This window comes from Lytechinus pictus, chromosome 2 (assembly GCF_037042905.1).
Source record: "Lytechinus pictus isolate F3 Inbred chromosome 2, Lp3.0, whole genome shotgun sequence".
Classification (NCBI taxonomy): Eukaryota; Metazoa; Echinodermata; class Echinoidea; order Temnopleuroida; family Toxopneustidae; genus Lytechinus; species Lytechinus pictus.
In genome coordinates, this window is record NC_087246.1 from 55,449,659 (window position 1) to 55,465,988 (window position 16,330).

The window sequence follows — 16,330 nt, forward strand, 5'->3', positions numbered from 1 at the left end:
TTACAGACGCTTCTGACGAAGTCTCAATTAAAAGACGAAAGCTAAAGCAAATTACAGTGTCCTGCGTCATCTGTTGAGTCGGCCTCGCCTCGCCTCATCTCATTATATATATATACATACATACATTTTTTTCATCACACAATTCATCCATTGTTATTAAAAAGTTTTGACCGATCCTAAGTGAAATATGTGTTGTGTAAATATGCTAAGGCTATAAGCATTCGAAAAATCTTTTTTTTTTAATATATCGCATATGCGGTTTTTTTTTTTTGCGTACTTCATAACCTATGGGAAATGTGTTTCTTCTACTGATTACACTTCGTAATTCCGAAACACGTTAGTTGCCTACCTCGATGTTCGTTAAAATTTGTGGCATTGTTCCGAAGGTTTGTTAATCCGGAAACAAAATAGGAATAAGAATTACGAACCTTCGGAATAAAGAACATTTGGAATTACTAACTTTCGGAATTACGAAGTGTAACCGGTGCGGAAGCACCCCCCAAGATTTTCCCAGGGGGTACTGCAGTAGTGCGTGTTGTTTTCCATATAGGCAGCACCCCTTGAAAATCTGGTAGCTGTTTCAAATTGGAGGGTTGTACGGAAAATGACAAACATTTTTTGCTGAAGCTTATTATATATTTTTTTTTGGGGGGGGGGGAGGGGGCTTGTCAAATTTCTTGGGACCAAAACGACCTTCATTTTAGAGTGGAAACCTTTTTTTTTTCTTTTTTTCCTAGTCAAATTTACCTCAGCACCCCAGCATGAAAAAATAAATAAATAGATTTTAAAAAATCGTTCCCAGGCCCAGTTAAGGACACCAAAGGCCTGACGAGAAAATATCATTTACTTCAGAGTGACGTCGACGTCGACTCACCCGACAATGACGGTCAACAATGGGACTTGTTTCCTAGTGTTCTTTTCGAGGTCTCTCTGGATGGTCTGCATGAGAATGTCGGGTCGATACGGTAATCGAGCTGCTTTTCGAGCAGGAAGGCATGCATCGAAGCGGTGATCGCAGAATGGACGAGTAGTCGTTGCTTGAAGTCGTTGTTCGTAGTTTGCCTTGTAGGCAGCCATGTGGAGCCGACAGCATTGTGCGGTGGAGGGTTTGGCTTCATTGGCTACGAGAAAAGGTAATTCCGGAATGTGGGCGAAAAAAATGATCCAACCTCTACCTTCTTGCCAAATCTTGGTTCTATTCTACCAACATCGTAAAGACGGTATCGGTCGTAATAATGTTTTCTGATAATCTGATCTGTTGTTTTTACTTTTCCTTTAACGTTCCCCTCCCCATTTCCTACCATCCACATGTCTATCTCTCGTTTTCTCACTAAAGATTTTCAATATTGTTTTTTTTTTCTTTCCACCCCTCTCCATCTTTTTATCATGTGATTTATTTTCAGTTGTTTGCATTCTACTTTGTTATAGAAAGCATTTTTTTTTTTTTTTGGGGGGGGGGGTTAGCTCTTGTGAGATTTTATGTATGATTAGTTTCAGGTGATGTTATTGTTGTTTTCGTCTTCCTAACCACTTAATATTGGGGGGGGGTTCCGAAAAGTTAACCAGGTCTTTAGCATAAAATAGACGTCAGCTTTAAGTCGCAACCTCTAAACTCACCTGGATCGCGTAACACAAAGGTTAGCGATTAATCAGTGATACAGTGATTTTCATTTCTTATACGGCCCCTTCAGGGGCATGGAAGAAATACAATAGTGTAATCACAAATATAGATATACATAAAAAAGTTAAAAGATAACAAAAGCTTAAAATATCAGACTCTTACAACAAACAGGTAAAAGGCAAGAATCGAAAATAAAATATATGGACTAATAACATGGCATAGAAATAGTCTGAACTACGTACATGTACATTAATTAATCGTTGCTTGATTTTTACGATTGATTGTACATTGAAGTCAATGCAATCAATCGTAGAAAAAAAAGTTCTACGATCATTGCTAAGCTTTGTGTTACGGGCCCCTAGCTGGTCTGTCCATATCATTGCGATTATTGATAAATGTAAGATGAGGTTGGATTTTCAGGCACTTTATTTGGGAACAAATGTGAAATTTTGATGATAAAGGACTTATTTTATTTATTTTTGAATATGAAAGTGAAATGTATGATTCTGCCTGTATATCACTGAAGAAAAAAGATGACTCTATCCAATGTGGTGCATTGAAAATCATTACAAGCACAATATACAATGCATCATTAGAGCCTTTACAAGTTTTGACCGGTGAATTACTTCTGTATCTCCTCTCCGGAGAAAACTGTTTAATGATCAATTTAGATATTATTTGTTGCTTAGCATTTTATGCCATCAAAGTATGGAAACATTTTTACTAACCATACACTGTAAAAACTGTGGTGTTAAAACTGACACCAATTGGTGTTAATAGAGGACCACACCCTGAGGTGTTAAAATAACACCCTAGAGATTGAACATAACACCAAAGAGTGTAAATGTAACAACCATAGGTGTTGTAATAACACTTATAGGTGTAAAACTAACACCACCAATTTAACACCGGTGTAAAATAACTGGTGTGGTCCTCTATGTACAACGGTTAACACCACAGTTTTGCTGTGTACGAACAGACACGAATGGAAGGAAGGGCAATGACCTTCTATACTTCGTGCCTGTAGAGATGAGGTACATGTAGAAAATCAGGATAATTTATTACCTAAATTCCGAGAATGGCGTTTGTCCCGCCCTCCTGTGTCGTTTTATGTTCATCGTAATATTAAAAAGAAAGATATGCTAACGGCTGAGATGAAAGCTATCGTTCTAGAAAGAATTGGAATTGCGTGGAATGGTTATTTACACATACACAGACGGGTCAAAACTAGAAAATATTAGAACAGGGTCTGCATTTTATGTCCCTCAATATAGTATAATTAAGTATTTTAGGTAACCCCATGTAAATATCATGAGAGCATAACCGGCGGCCATTTTAATGGCACTTGAGTGATTAGACTCTTGATAAATCATGTTCAGTTGTAATTTTAGCGACTCTTTGTCATTTTTTCTTAAAAATGCACTAATTTGACAAATTTCATTTTTGATAGGCTGTTTAAAAATGGTATCTGCTGATGATGGCAGTGATACAATTAATTGCAATTTTTTTATGTATTAAGCCCAGATCAAAATGTTTTATTGTTTACATCTCCAATTAGCACTGATACAATAAAACACTTCCAAAGAACTTGTTGGTACAAATCCTCTCATTATTGGGACAATTGAGGAAGTACTTTCTAAAGTAAAATTTTTTTTTATAGGCGAAAATGTAAACTGTTCTCCGGCGTTACCATTCAAGTGACGACTGATCTTAATTTGCCCAAGAAATCCTTGCATGTACTTGACTAGGTAAACGGGTCCACGTGAACGTGTAGGTGCCGGTTCCACAAATGGAAAGTCTTGTTTTTCAAAGTTCTGTGATACCAGAGAATCATCAACGGATTGGAATCGCGTCCAAGATACTTTCGACTCACCGCGTCGCACGCGCTGGCGAGATCACGAAATGTGGCCCGCGCGGACAGCTCACCCGTGCGTACGATGTCGGTGACGTCACCAAACTTGACGAGCTCCGAGTAGATTGTGTCGAGTGAGTAACCGCTATCACGCCTATTAACATACCACCTTTACAAAGTGGAATGTAGATCAAGAAGTTGATAAAATAGCAAAATGAAGAGGTAGCTTTAAATTTGACATATTCATACAAAGATGATTAAAACACATCTACCGTAGATGTAGACTTATTTTTCAAATTAACTTTTGTGGTAATGGGAAAGATAATGTAGATATCAATGATGATGATAATGATGATGATGATGAAGAAGATGAAAATGATGATGATAATGATGGTGATGATGCCGATGATGATGATAGTGATGATGATGATGATTTTGATTATGTTGATGATGATGGTGGTGATCATGTCAATGATGTTAAGAGATATAACGATCTTGTTAAATGATGTCGATTATGGAAATGACTTCACTCTGGATATATAGGACGTCCGATGAGAGTAAAGACTTTGATAATGCTATCTCCCCCACAATGATGATCTTTTTTGTGTGTAATTTCAAGATTTAAAAGTTAAAGTAAAGAATTTAGAAATGGGCCTATAACGAGAAAGGTGAATGGGAGAGCCATGTTTGGTGGAAGGGAATGAGAATATTGAGAAGATAATAGAGACAAAGAGGGAGTAAAGGTTGGGGGAGGATGACCGATTAATGACCAATCGATCGACTCCCAAACTACCAAACTTAAAACGTATCATTGGCAGTGGCATATCAAAAATAGGAAAACGACAGAATTCCCTCCTTTCAACTTATGACCCTCCCCCTTGTATAGTTTCGCCACTGATTCTACTAGGTGGGCGGATGTCCTATTACATCATTGGACATACTGAAAAAAAATTAATGGACACCAAAGACCTGACGAGAAAATATCTTTTAGTTCAGAGTGACGTCGACTCACCTGACAATGACGGTCGATAAGGGGATTTGTTTCCTCGCGTTCTTTTTTAGGTCTCTCTGGATAGTCTGCATGAGAACGTCGGGATGATACGGTAATCGAGCTGCTTTTCGAGCAGGAAGGCATGCATCGAAGCGGTGATCGCAGAATGGACGAGTAGTCGTTGCTTGAAGCCGTTGTTCACAGTTTGCCTTGTAAGCAGTCATGTGAAGCCGACAACATTGCACGGTGGACGGTTTGGCTTCATTGGCTACGAGAAAAGGTAATTCCGGAATGTGGGCGAAAAAAAAATGATCCAACCTCTACCTTCTTGCCAAATATTAGTTCAATTCTACCAATATCGTTAAGTCGGGATTCAGTCGTAATTATGTTTTCTGATAATCTGATCTGTTGTTTTTACTTTTCCTTTTAAAGTTCCCCCTCCCCATTTGCTACCCTCCACATCTCTATCTCTCGTCTTCTCACTAAAGATTTTCAATATTGTTTTTTTTTTCTTTCCACCCCTCTCCATCTTTTTATCATGTGATTTATTTTCAGTTGTTTGCATTCTACTTTGTTATAGAAAGCATTCGAACGCGATTTTTTTTTAGGGGGGGGGGTTATAGCTCTTGTGAGATTTTATGTATGATTATTTTCAGGTGATGTTATTGTTGTTCTCGTCTTCCTAACCACTGAATTTTGTGGGGGGTTCCGAAAAGTTAACTAGGTCTTTAGCATAAAATAGACGTCAGCTTTAAGTCGCAACCTCTAAACTCACCTGGATCGAGTAACACAAAGGTTAGCGATTAATCGTTGCTTGATTTTTACGATTGATTGTACATTGTAGTCAATGCAATCAATCGTAGAAAAATGTTCTACGATCATTGCTAAGCTTTGTGTTACGGGCCCCTGGGGAGTGTTTCATCAACATTTTCATCCGACAAGTTGTCAGATCTGACATCTTTCTCTGATGTTGATTGGCTGAGAGGTACTGTTACTATGGTAACTGTCGGATAAAATGGGACTTGTCGGATAAAACGTCCGACAAGTCCTTTCATGAAACGCTCCCCAGGTCTGTCCATATCATTGCGATTATTGATAAATGTAAGATAAGGTTGGATTTTCGGGCATTTCATTGGGGAACAAATGTGAAATTTTGATGATAAAGGACTTATTTTATTTAGTTTTGAATATGAAAGTGAAATGCATGATTCTGCCTGTATATCACTGAAGAAAAAAGTTTACTCTATCCAATGTAGTGCATTGAAAATCATTACAAGCACAATATACAATGCATCATTAGAGCCTTTACAAGTTTTGACCGGTGAATTACTTCTGTATCTCCTCTCCGGAGAAAACTGTTTAATGATCAATTTAGATATTATTTGTTGCTTAGCATTTTATGCCATCAAAGTATGGAAACATTTTTACTAACCATACACTGTAAAAACTGTGGTGTTAAAACTGACACCAATTGGTGTTAATAGAGGACCACACCCTGAGGTGTTAAAATAACACCCTAGAGATTGAACATAACACCAAAGAGTGTAAATGTAACAACCATAGGTGTTGTAATAACACTTATAGGTGTAAAACTAACACCACCAATTTAACACCGGTGTTAAATATCTGTTGTGGTCCTCTATGTTCAACGGTTAACACCACAATTTTTGCTGTGTACGAACAGACACGAATGGAAGGAAGGGCAATGACCTTCTATCACTAGCGTACCTACGGGGGGGCAGGGGGGCACTCTGCCCCCCCTGACGAGCCACAACCCATACAAAAGACATATACCTGCCCCCCATGACGAGCTTAAAAGACCTTTTTTGCCCCCCTGACGAGCTTGAAGACCTTTATTGCCCCCCTGACGAGCTTGAAGACCTTTTTTTTTTTTTTTTTTTTTTTTTTTTTTGCTTGTCAAATTTTTTTCTGGTACGAAAAGCTTTATTTTTTTATTGAAGACCTGTTTTTTTTTGTTTTTTTTTGCTTGTCAAATTTTTTGGCGGCAGATTTTGCCCCCCCTGTGAAAAATCCTAGGTACGCCACTGCCTTCTATACTTCGTGCCTGTAGAGATGAGGTACATGTAGAAAATCAGGATAATTTATTACCTAAATTCCGAGAATGGCGAGTGTCCCGCCCTCCTGTGTCGTTTTATGTTCATCGTAATATTAAAAAGAAAGATATGCTAACGGCTGAGATGAAAGCTATCGTTCTAGAAAGAACTGGAATTGCGTGGAATGGTTATTTACACATATACACAGACGGGTCGAAACTAGAAAATATTAGAACAGGGTCTGCATTTTATGTCCCTCAATATAGTATAATTAAGTATTTTAGGTAACCCCATGTAAATATCATGAGAGCATAACCGGTGGCCATTTTAATGGCACTTGAGTGATTAGACTCTTTTGACAAATCATGTTCAGTTGTAATTTTAGCGACTACTTGTCATTTTTCATAAAAATGCACTAAAATGACATATTTCATTTTTGATATGCTGTTTAACAATGGTATCTGCTGATGATGGCAAAGATACAATTAATTGCAATTTTTTTAATGTAATAATCTCATATCAAAATCTTTTATTGTTTACATCTCCAAACAGCACTGATACAATAAAACACTTCCAAAGAACTTGATGGCACAAATCCTCACATTATCAGGACAATCGAGAAATTACTTGCTAAAGTGAAATAAATAAAAGAAACAAAATTGTGTGCTCAATAGGCGAAAATGCAAACTGTACTCCAGCGTTTAACCCAAAGACCTTATAATATATTACTAGACCGAAAGCTGCGTGCGCGTTCAGCACAAAACAAATGAGATTAGGCTCCGCCTACCGCGATCATTTGAAGACAAAAATAAGCCCTCATTGACATTCATGAGCATGAAGATATTCATAATCCGGCCTTTTCATTGGCTAAGAGCGTCATTAATACGCGATTTCCCCGATTCTTTGTCATCGATACTAGTGGTATCGTGTTACAGAATTAATTATTCATTTGACCTCATTACGTCATCTAATTTATTCATTATGAAACTTTTCTTTCCACACAAAAATGGACCTACAAACACTCCGGTGAGTACGTATAAATTGATATAACCACATTAATTCTGTGGACTATTTACACATTTCACACTGTATTTTGTGATCTTAGGTTATTTCTGTAACTAATTAGAGAGTTTGTTATCATTCTTCTGTTAAAGAAAAGCAGAATTTGGTCTTTGAAATTGAAGTTAGATTGTCATCGTCGCCCGGCCCAGTGCAGCCTGTATGTTGCTTTTCAGTGGTTATGCCGCTGTGTCAACCACATGTATTTTGTACGGGCTCCTAGCCGGCTGGGCATCGAGAGAAAATCGGGCCGGGAGCCCACGATTGATTAAAACAAGAAGAATGAAGCTTATTTTTGTACACTGCATAACGTTAGATCTAGAGGGAGATCTGCATCTATCTTCAGTAGATCGAGACTCAGTCAGGAATACTGTGAAGCGGAGTGTGGAAGAAGATATGCCTGTCATCATTGTTTCAATCCTCACTAGATTCTCGTCAGTTTCTAGGCCTATATTACTATATGATCAAATTTATTTTGCATAACTTCAGGCTTCTTCTGCATTTATTTAGCCCCCACCCATTTTAATTCTTATTGTTATTTATATAGTTAGACTCGGTATTAATACTATTAGAAATAACATGCTGCTCTGCATGTTTGTCTCACTCTTATTATCAATAGATCAAGATCTAATTTCTGGTTAACAGAGCCTAGTCTTTCTTCTTTATTTTACTTTATCAGTTTATGTTACTTTACTTTTATCCATCGATGCTTGTACGGTACCGGTACGTAGATCTATCTGGGCCTACCTAATTCAAATCTAGTCATCTAACTTATACTTTCCCAACCCTCGACACGTACCCCCAGGGCTTAGGATCTAGGTCTCTAATTTTAGGCCTAGATGTAGGTCTGGGCCTAAACGACTACATTTACATGAGTATGACTGTCGGTAACCCAGGGAGCTCCCGCCCGCGCAGCGGGAGCTCCCTGGGTTAGACTGTCGGTGGACCAAGGACTAGATCTAGATGATAGATCTACTCTCGGTCAATAATGGCAATGAAGGTTTAGCCAGGAATAAAAGTCAGACATCAAAAATTTCTAAATCGATATACATCTAGGTAAAGTCACCGAAGGGTTAGCTTTACATTGATCTAGGTCTAGATCTAGATCGAGAGTCTATCGATAGTCTAGATCTAGGCTAGACCTTATTTAGATACATGAATGCTGTCACGCAGCACTGATTCTGGTTGGACTAGATCTATACTTCCTTACAAATAGATCTAGACCTAGTGCATGAGATTATGAAATTATGTTGCTAAAATCAAATTTTTTTTTTTTTTGGGGGGGGGGGCAGACATGTGAAAACAATTAGAGAAACCTGAAATTCAGAAAGTGAGGGCCCGAACCTACCAATATTGCCTAGGGCTGTTTTTTGCATTTTCTAAAGTAGAATTGAAGGATTTCATGCAATTCTTTTTTTTTATGAAGGTTTTCACATTTCAGCTCCCACCCAAACCCCTCCCCCTACACTGTTAGAAATTTTATTCTTAAAATAAAAGAAGTTCCTGCAGCAGAGTCTCGAGAACACCTGTAATTTTACCAGATTGCATAATCTTACATTATATCATGTAAAATTACAGGAAATTGGTATTTGGTGTATGGAACCTTACAAATTTCCTTACATAAAACACCATTTTCCTCTTTTTAAACAGACCTGTTCTGTAGAAAACTTCCTGTTTTATGAATTTACAGAACGATTCTGTTATTGCTTTCTGCAAAATCTTGTTTTTTTTTCTGTAAAATCAGGTTTTTTTTAACAGTGTACATACGGCCATGAAAGAGATCACTTGACACTTATTGTTCTCTCTTTTCTTTCACAAACAGGTTGAGTTTGAAGAACAAGTAAAACAGTAGAGGTCTACCCAGTACCTATGGTTAAACATGATGATCATAAGTGCATGTATCATTTTGCAGATTCTCATCCAGGTATAAAAGTTAAACTAACCCATAAAAATTACAGATACATTACATGCATTGAAATGAATGTTAACCATGTTTACATTAAATAGAAATCACCTGAGCCACTGCTAAGAGGTAGGATCTATACTGAATATACACTTCTTATATATACAGGCTCTCGACTCTCTCGAGTCTAAAATAGAACCAATGCCAAAAGTTATGTACCTTGGGCAAATTTATAAAATAAGGTCATGTCCTTGATCTACTATTATTTAAATGGCCTTTTTATTTCCTATTTGTTTATAAACAAAGCAATATTTATTTTTCATGTTTTATATTTCAGAAAATTCATTTTATTCATTCTTTAGTGTGATATTCATATTTCATATTTGTAGATTTACAATTTTTTTTTAAATCTTATTATTTTACATTTTGTCCAATAGGATGATGCAGCTCTACAATTTCCATGGAGGTGATTGATGATGATAAACAATTGGTGAAGTAGGCCTAATAGAACAGTGATAGGACCACAAAGAGAAATACAACCTACAGCAGTTATATGAGTGAGTTAATAAGTGATTATTTTTAATAATGGGGGGTTTTCACAATATTTTTAGGCAACAAATAGACCTGCCTTTGAAGAAAACATTTCAATTCTGATTTTAGGTTATAGATAGGTGTCGTTTTTATTCGCAGATCAAAATATTCTGTGCAACAAAACATCATCTTTAATTCTGACTATTATATATAATTTATATATGTTAATTTATATATTCATATTTATGGGAAATCTCTGACATTTTTTTTTTATAGAGTACATGTAGTTATAATGGAGAGTGGTATGCAAACTGCATAGAACAGGTTTAAGTGATATGCTTTGTAGAAGTACAAGTTTATAATTAGTAGAAGTAAGATTTCCTATGTTATGTGATGAAGAAATTTATATACCGGTATCGGCGGTATGTATAGTCTTACTTTTCTTAAAACATTTATGTTTTACAAATCATGACAATTTTAATTTAAATTCATTGATTTTCTTTCTCTATTTTTTTCAATCTGCAGGACTGGTGTAACAGATGTTTTCATTCAAGAAACCCAACAAACTGAAAAGTGACTTAGCTTAGGAAGCACTTGATAAAGATGGAAAAGGTTTTTTTTTTTCAAGTCCTATTTTTTTTTTTTTAATTATCATCACAACCCCAAATTCATGAAGTATGAAATTTCCTGTCGATTTTCATTAAAACTGGTTGCAAAAGGAAAAGCTATAAACATACAAATAGGAGCGGCGAAGTGAAGTTGAAAGTGGGGGGGGGGGGGCACAGGGAAAATGCTGTATTATGTGAAATTTTAAAGAAGTTGCGAGAGAGCAAAATTTTGACATTTTAAAAAAGAAAATCCAATTTTGTGATAGATTTCGACAAAATATTCAGAATGATATATTTCACCCTTTTTTGGGGGGCCCCCCCCCTCCATCTGTAGTGTACGGAACTGCTTATCTACCCCCACTCACATGAATTATTAAACTTAATGCACAAAGGATTTCCTTATTGTTTTCTTGTTTCAAAGGGCACTCGTCATTCTTTAGGAGCACTTTTCTTGGGTAAAAGGGGGCAGTTATTCGAGAAAGGGCACTTACAAGAAGGCGAGGGGTACTTTTTAACACTTAAAACGGGCCCTCAGATGAAAGGGCACAGAACACGTTCGGGGGGCATTTTTTGGTAAAAATTTGCACACAAGGAAAGAGCACTTGGTAACACCTAAAACAGGTTCTCGTCAGGTGAAAGGGACACAGTTCACGTTCGTGAGGGGGCATTTTTCTTACATAAAATTAAAGGCACTTTTCAGTGCTTCAAAAAGTAGGGGGAACTGTGCCACCCAGGATCGCTGCCCCTGCATACAAAATACATTTTTGTTCGATTCAAAGTATTAACATACGCTTAAGAAAAAAGTAAGGCTAAATCCTCTGATAATGTGATATTTTTTCTGGCTATTAATAAAATTCACAACTAACCAGAAAATGCCTTCATGTCTTTCATTTGTATTCATATAGTATTTGTACAGAGCTAAAATGAAAGGGATTTGGAATTGGCAAAATTCAAATGAGATGGAGATCGAGAGAGAGAAAGAGTGATGAGAAGGGCCGGGGGTTGAAAAGAGATGAGAAAGAAATGGAGGGGCACATATGAAGAGATAATTTAGAGGGGGGGGGGGGGGTAAGAGAGCACGAATGGTGGGAAGTAGGAACAAAGGGGTGGAAGAGAAATAAGACGAGATTTATGGAAACCAGGAGACAGATAACAAGTGGGAAAAGAAGAAGGAAATATATGTAGGAGAAAGGCGGCACCAAAATAACGTGAGTGGGAAAATTATTAAATGGAAAAACAGAGCAAGAAATGCTGGAGAATAGAGGGGACAGGAAACGTATTAAACATGATAAACTGGGGCCCGTTTCATCATGAGTTACAAGTATGGTAATTATGATTGGTTATATATAGCCGTTACCATCGTAGTTAACTACGATGGTAACTGCTATAACCAATCATAATCTAGGTTACCACGGTAATCACAATAACAGCGATGTTTAAATAGCTGTAATTCATAATGAAACGGACGCCAGATGAAGAAAACAGGCACGGGGATCCTTGAGGGTCGGGGCCGGCCCCTTACGTATTATACCTTGAACAAAAGATTTTTTTTTTTGCTTCTCGAAATTTGTAACAAGAAATGTACTCTATTAGTGGTGACAGTTATTTTTTTCAGTAACCATACTCAACCAGTGAAAATTACCATCAAATTGTAATAACCATGTTCTGCCCCCACCCGCCCCCCCCCCCTAGAAAAAAAAAAAAAACAAGACTTTTGGGTCAGTGCAACAGCCCCCTTTGATCCGTTCGGCGGCCTCTGCCGGCTATTCAGAGTCTAGATTCAATTCAATTATTTTATTTTCCACTTTCAATTTCATATTTACAATTATGATACAATTGACAAAGTAACATATAATCACAATTGAAGTACATACAAAAATTGACAACATTATTAAATTACAATAGACAATTATCAAATCGAAATATAAATGATTGAAAGGGAGGGAGGGCCAACTGAAAAGCAGAGCTTGTATAATGTAGGCCCCCCTAATATTGATTAATTAATATTGATTCTTTACATTTGTTAAAAACTAAGATTGCTGTATATCTTAACATGCGACAATTTGGGGATGGCAAAAGCACTTGAGACCTCTTTAACTAATCACGACTTGAAGACTACTCTTTTCATCTTCCCTTTATAGGCCTATACGACACAATACAAACAATGCTTTGTTTTTAAGTGATATCGATTGTGATATCGATACTTTATTGAGCGCAATGTATCGTCTCAGATTTGCGCTTGCTTGATTCGCTGAATCCTTCGCGTCACGAGCGCGTAACAAAATGAATACATTAATGAATTTGCCAAGTTGACCTTTGTCATTGCGCTGATGTGCGTATTGTCTAATACACGTACAAAACCACAGTCGACGAGGGAGCATCGTACGAAATTAATATTAATGAGGGCTTATTTTAGCTTCTAATGGATTAAACAAAATGGCGGTAGCTTCGGGGGCTTGGTTTAACCATTCAAGTGACGACTGATCTCAATATGCCCAAGAAATCCTTGCATGTACTTGACTAGGTAAACGGGTCCACGTGAACGTGTAGGTGCCGGTTCCACAAATGGAAAGTCTTGTTTTTCAAAGTCCTGTGATACCAGAGAATCATCAACGGGTTGAAATCGCGTCCAAGATACTTTCGACTCACCGCGTCGCACGCGCTGGCGAGATCACGAAATGTGGCCCGCGCGGACAGCTCACCCGTGCGTACGATGTCAGTGACGTCACCAAATTTGACCAGTTCCGAGTAGATTGTGTCGAGTGAGTAACCGCTATCCCGCCTGTTAGCATGCCACCTTTACAAAGTGATATGTAGATCAAGAAGATGATAGAATAGCAAAATGAAGAAGAAGCTTTAAATTTGACATATTTATACAAAGATGATTAAAATACATCTACCGTAGATGTGTACTTATTTTTCAAATTAACTTTTGTGGTAATGGGAATGATAATGGAGATATCAATGATGATGATAATGATGATGATGATGACGACGACGACGATGATGATGATAGTGATAATGACGATGATGATGATGATTGTGATAATGTCAATGACGTTTAGAGATATAACGAACTTGTTAAATGATGTCGATTATGGAAATTACTTCGCTCTGGATATATAGAACCTCCGATGAGAGTAAAGAGTTTTTAATTATGGCATCTCCCCACAATGATATGTTTTGTGTAAGTTCAAGATCTAAGAGTTGAGAAATGTAACGAGAAAAGTTAATGGAAGACCATTGGTTGGTGGAAGGGAGTGGGAATATTGAGAAGATAAAAAGAAAGAGAGACAGAGATGGAGGAAGGGGGAGGCTGACCGATTAATGACCAATATTGATCTACTCCCAAACCTAAAACGTATCATTGGCAGTGGCACATCAAAAAAAGGAAAACGATAAAATTGCACCCTTTCAACTTATGACCCCCCTCCCCTGGATAGATACGCCCGGAATACGCCACTGATTCCAAGTGGGCAAACTAGCTCTGCACGCTCCTATTACATCATTGCATGGACATACTGAAAAAGAAATAAATGGACACCAAAGACCTGACGAGAAACTATCTTTTAGTTGAGAGTGACGTCGACTCACCTGACAATGACGGTCGATAAGGGAACTTGTTTCCTCGCGTTCTTTTCGAGGTCTCTCTGGATAGTCTGCATGAGAACGTCGGGTTGATACGGTAATCGAGCTGCTTTTCGAGCAGGAAGGCAAGCATCGAAGCGGTGATCGCAGAATGGACGAGTAGTCGTTGCTTGAAGTCGTTGTTCGTAGTTTGCCTTGTAGGCAGCCATGTGGAGCCGACAGCATTGTACGGTGGAGGGTTTGGCTTCATTGGCTACGAGAAAAGGTAAGTCCGGAATGTGGGCGAAAAAAATAATAATCCAACCTCTCGGTACCTTCTTGCCAAATCTTGGTTCATTTCTACCAATATCGTTAAGTCGGGATTCAGTCGTAATTATGTTTTCTGATAATTTGATCTGTTGTTTTTACTTGTCCTTTTAAAGTTCCTCCTCCCCATTTCAGTCCCCCTCTCTCACCCACCCTCCATATCTCTTTCTCTCGTTTTCTCATTAATGATTTTTAATAGTGTTTTTTTTTTATTTCCACCCCTCTCCATCTTTTTTTGTATCATGTGAATTTGTTCAGTCGGTTGCATTCAACTTTGTTATGGAAAGCATATTTCCGTTTTGTTTTTGTTTCTTTTTTTTTGGTTATGGCTCCTTGTGAGATTTATGTATGTATGATTATTTTCAGGTGATGTTGTTATTGTTTTCTTCTCGTTAACCACTGAATTTTGTGGAGGGGGGGGCATAAAAAAGTTCATTCATTCTTTAATATAAAGACGTCAAAGTTTTGTCGCCCTCTCAAATGAAAATAAAAATAGCCCGCCACCGCCCCCTTTTCTAATCAATCCAACAACTCTCCATAATAGGCATGATTGATATCTTACCGTTCTGGCAAGCAAGATGTGATGGGACCGAAATAGAGCCATCATTCATACACCATGGACATCCTAACATCTTCTTAGAACCATCATAAAGTCTTTTAAAAACTCGTTGTTGCTCACTGCCTACCAGGTGATGACGTGGAATTCGAACTGTAGGATTCCAACGCTTATCGGAATCTGTGAGTAAAACCTTTCTGTCGGGAGTACGAACAACTAAAACATCATCCATGATAAAAGAGATTTTCTCCCCCATTTTGCTTTTCCGAGTTGTCGAATCTATTGAAATATGTGTCGAGGAATCTTTGGAGGGGGGTTACTGCTTTGTTTTAATTTTTCATTGCTAAATGCTCGTTTTACTTACAGCTCGAAAAGATGACGACGTTCACTTACAAGACATGCATGGACTACGTAACTAAGCACTTTGTATACATTTCACATATTAATAAGTTATTGTGACGTCATAAAGAATATGCTTCTTTGTAACTGCAAGCGCGCAAGCATGCGCGCGATACATGCGCGCACAAAGCGCATGCATTGTGACATCACATACAGACGCAGTTTTTGTTTACAAATAAAGTTTGTTGAACTTTCTGACCCAGTTCTGGATGATAGTTAACGAACATAAATGACATCAATCCCATCGCAGCCATAACTGATTTTATATTTTTGTGTTTGTTCTATTGTTGTTGTTTGGGTGTTTAGGTGTATGATATGGGGTTTCCTGTCCTTGTTTATATATTTTTTACTTACTTAATTCATTCAGTACAAGGTAGTACACAATATATGAGTTTCATATTACAAATCAGTATGATGTAAAATATAGATAACTATAATTCTTGCAGATACTTTTCGTTTTTTTTTATCAAGTCAAATGAAAAATGAGACAACTATGTATATTTTATTTGTATTATGTTAATCGAGCAGAAAGAAATGTGATATTGTATTGGTATAGAGCACCGAAGCGATGACGTCAGTTGCCATGGTGTCATGGCGGCCTGGTTCTTAACAAATGAAACCGCCGAATGAAAGCGTGTGTTTCTCATAGGAGAAAATAGCTGCAATCGGAATTTGGTCGCTTGCAACCTATTTTCAGGCGAGCCAAAGTGTACAGATGACCGTCAGCTGCGACTCTGTTTAGAACCAGCCCCCGTCATGAAATCATGGCAACTAACGTCAAACTTCGTTACTCATATTGAATGAATTCAATAAATAGCAAAAAAAAAATAATAATAATAGCACCCCGTAACACAAAGGTAAG

At 37.5% G+C, this 16,330-nt stretch overlaps 1 long non-coding RNA gene across 1 annotated transcript; it reads left to right on the plus strand.

The window, feature by feature from the left end:
- Positions 1-9,419: 9,419 nt before the first annotated feature.
- Positions 9,420-13,066, plus strand: LOC129265645 (uncharacterized). Its single transcript, XR_010292774.1, has 3 exons — positions 9,420-9,501; positions 9,918-10,037; positions 10,537-13,066. It is a non-coding gene; the product is annotated as an uncharacterized LOC129265645 (long non-coding RNA).
- Positions 13,067-16,330: the final 3,264 nt, after the last annotated feature.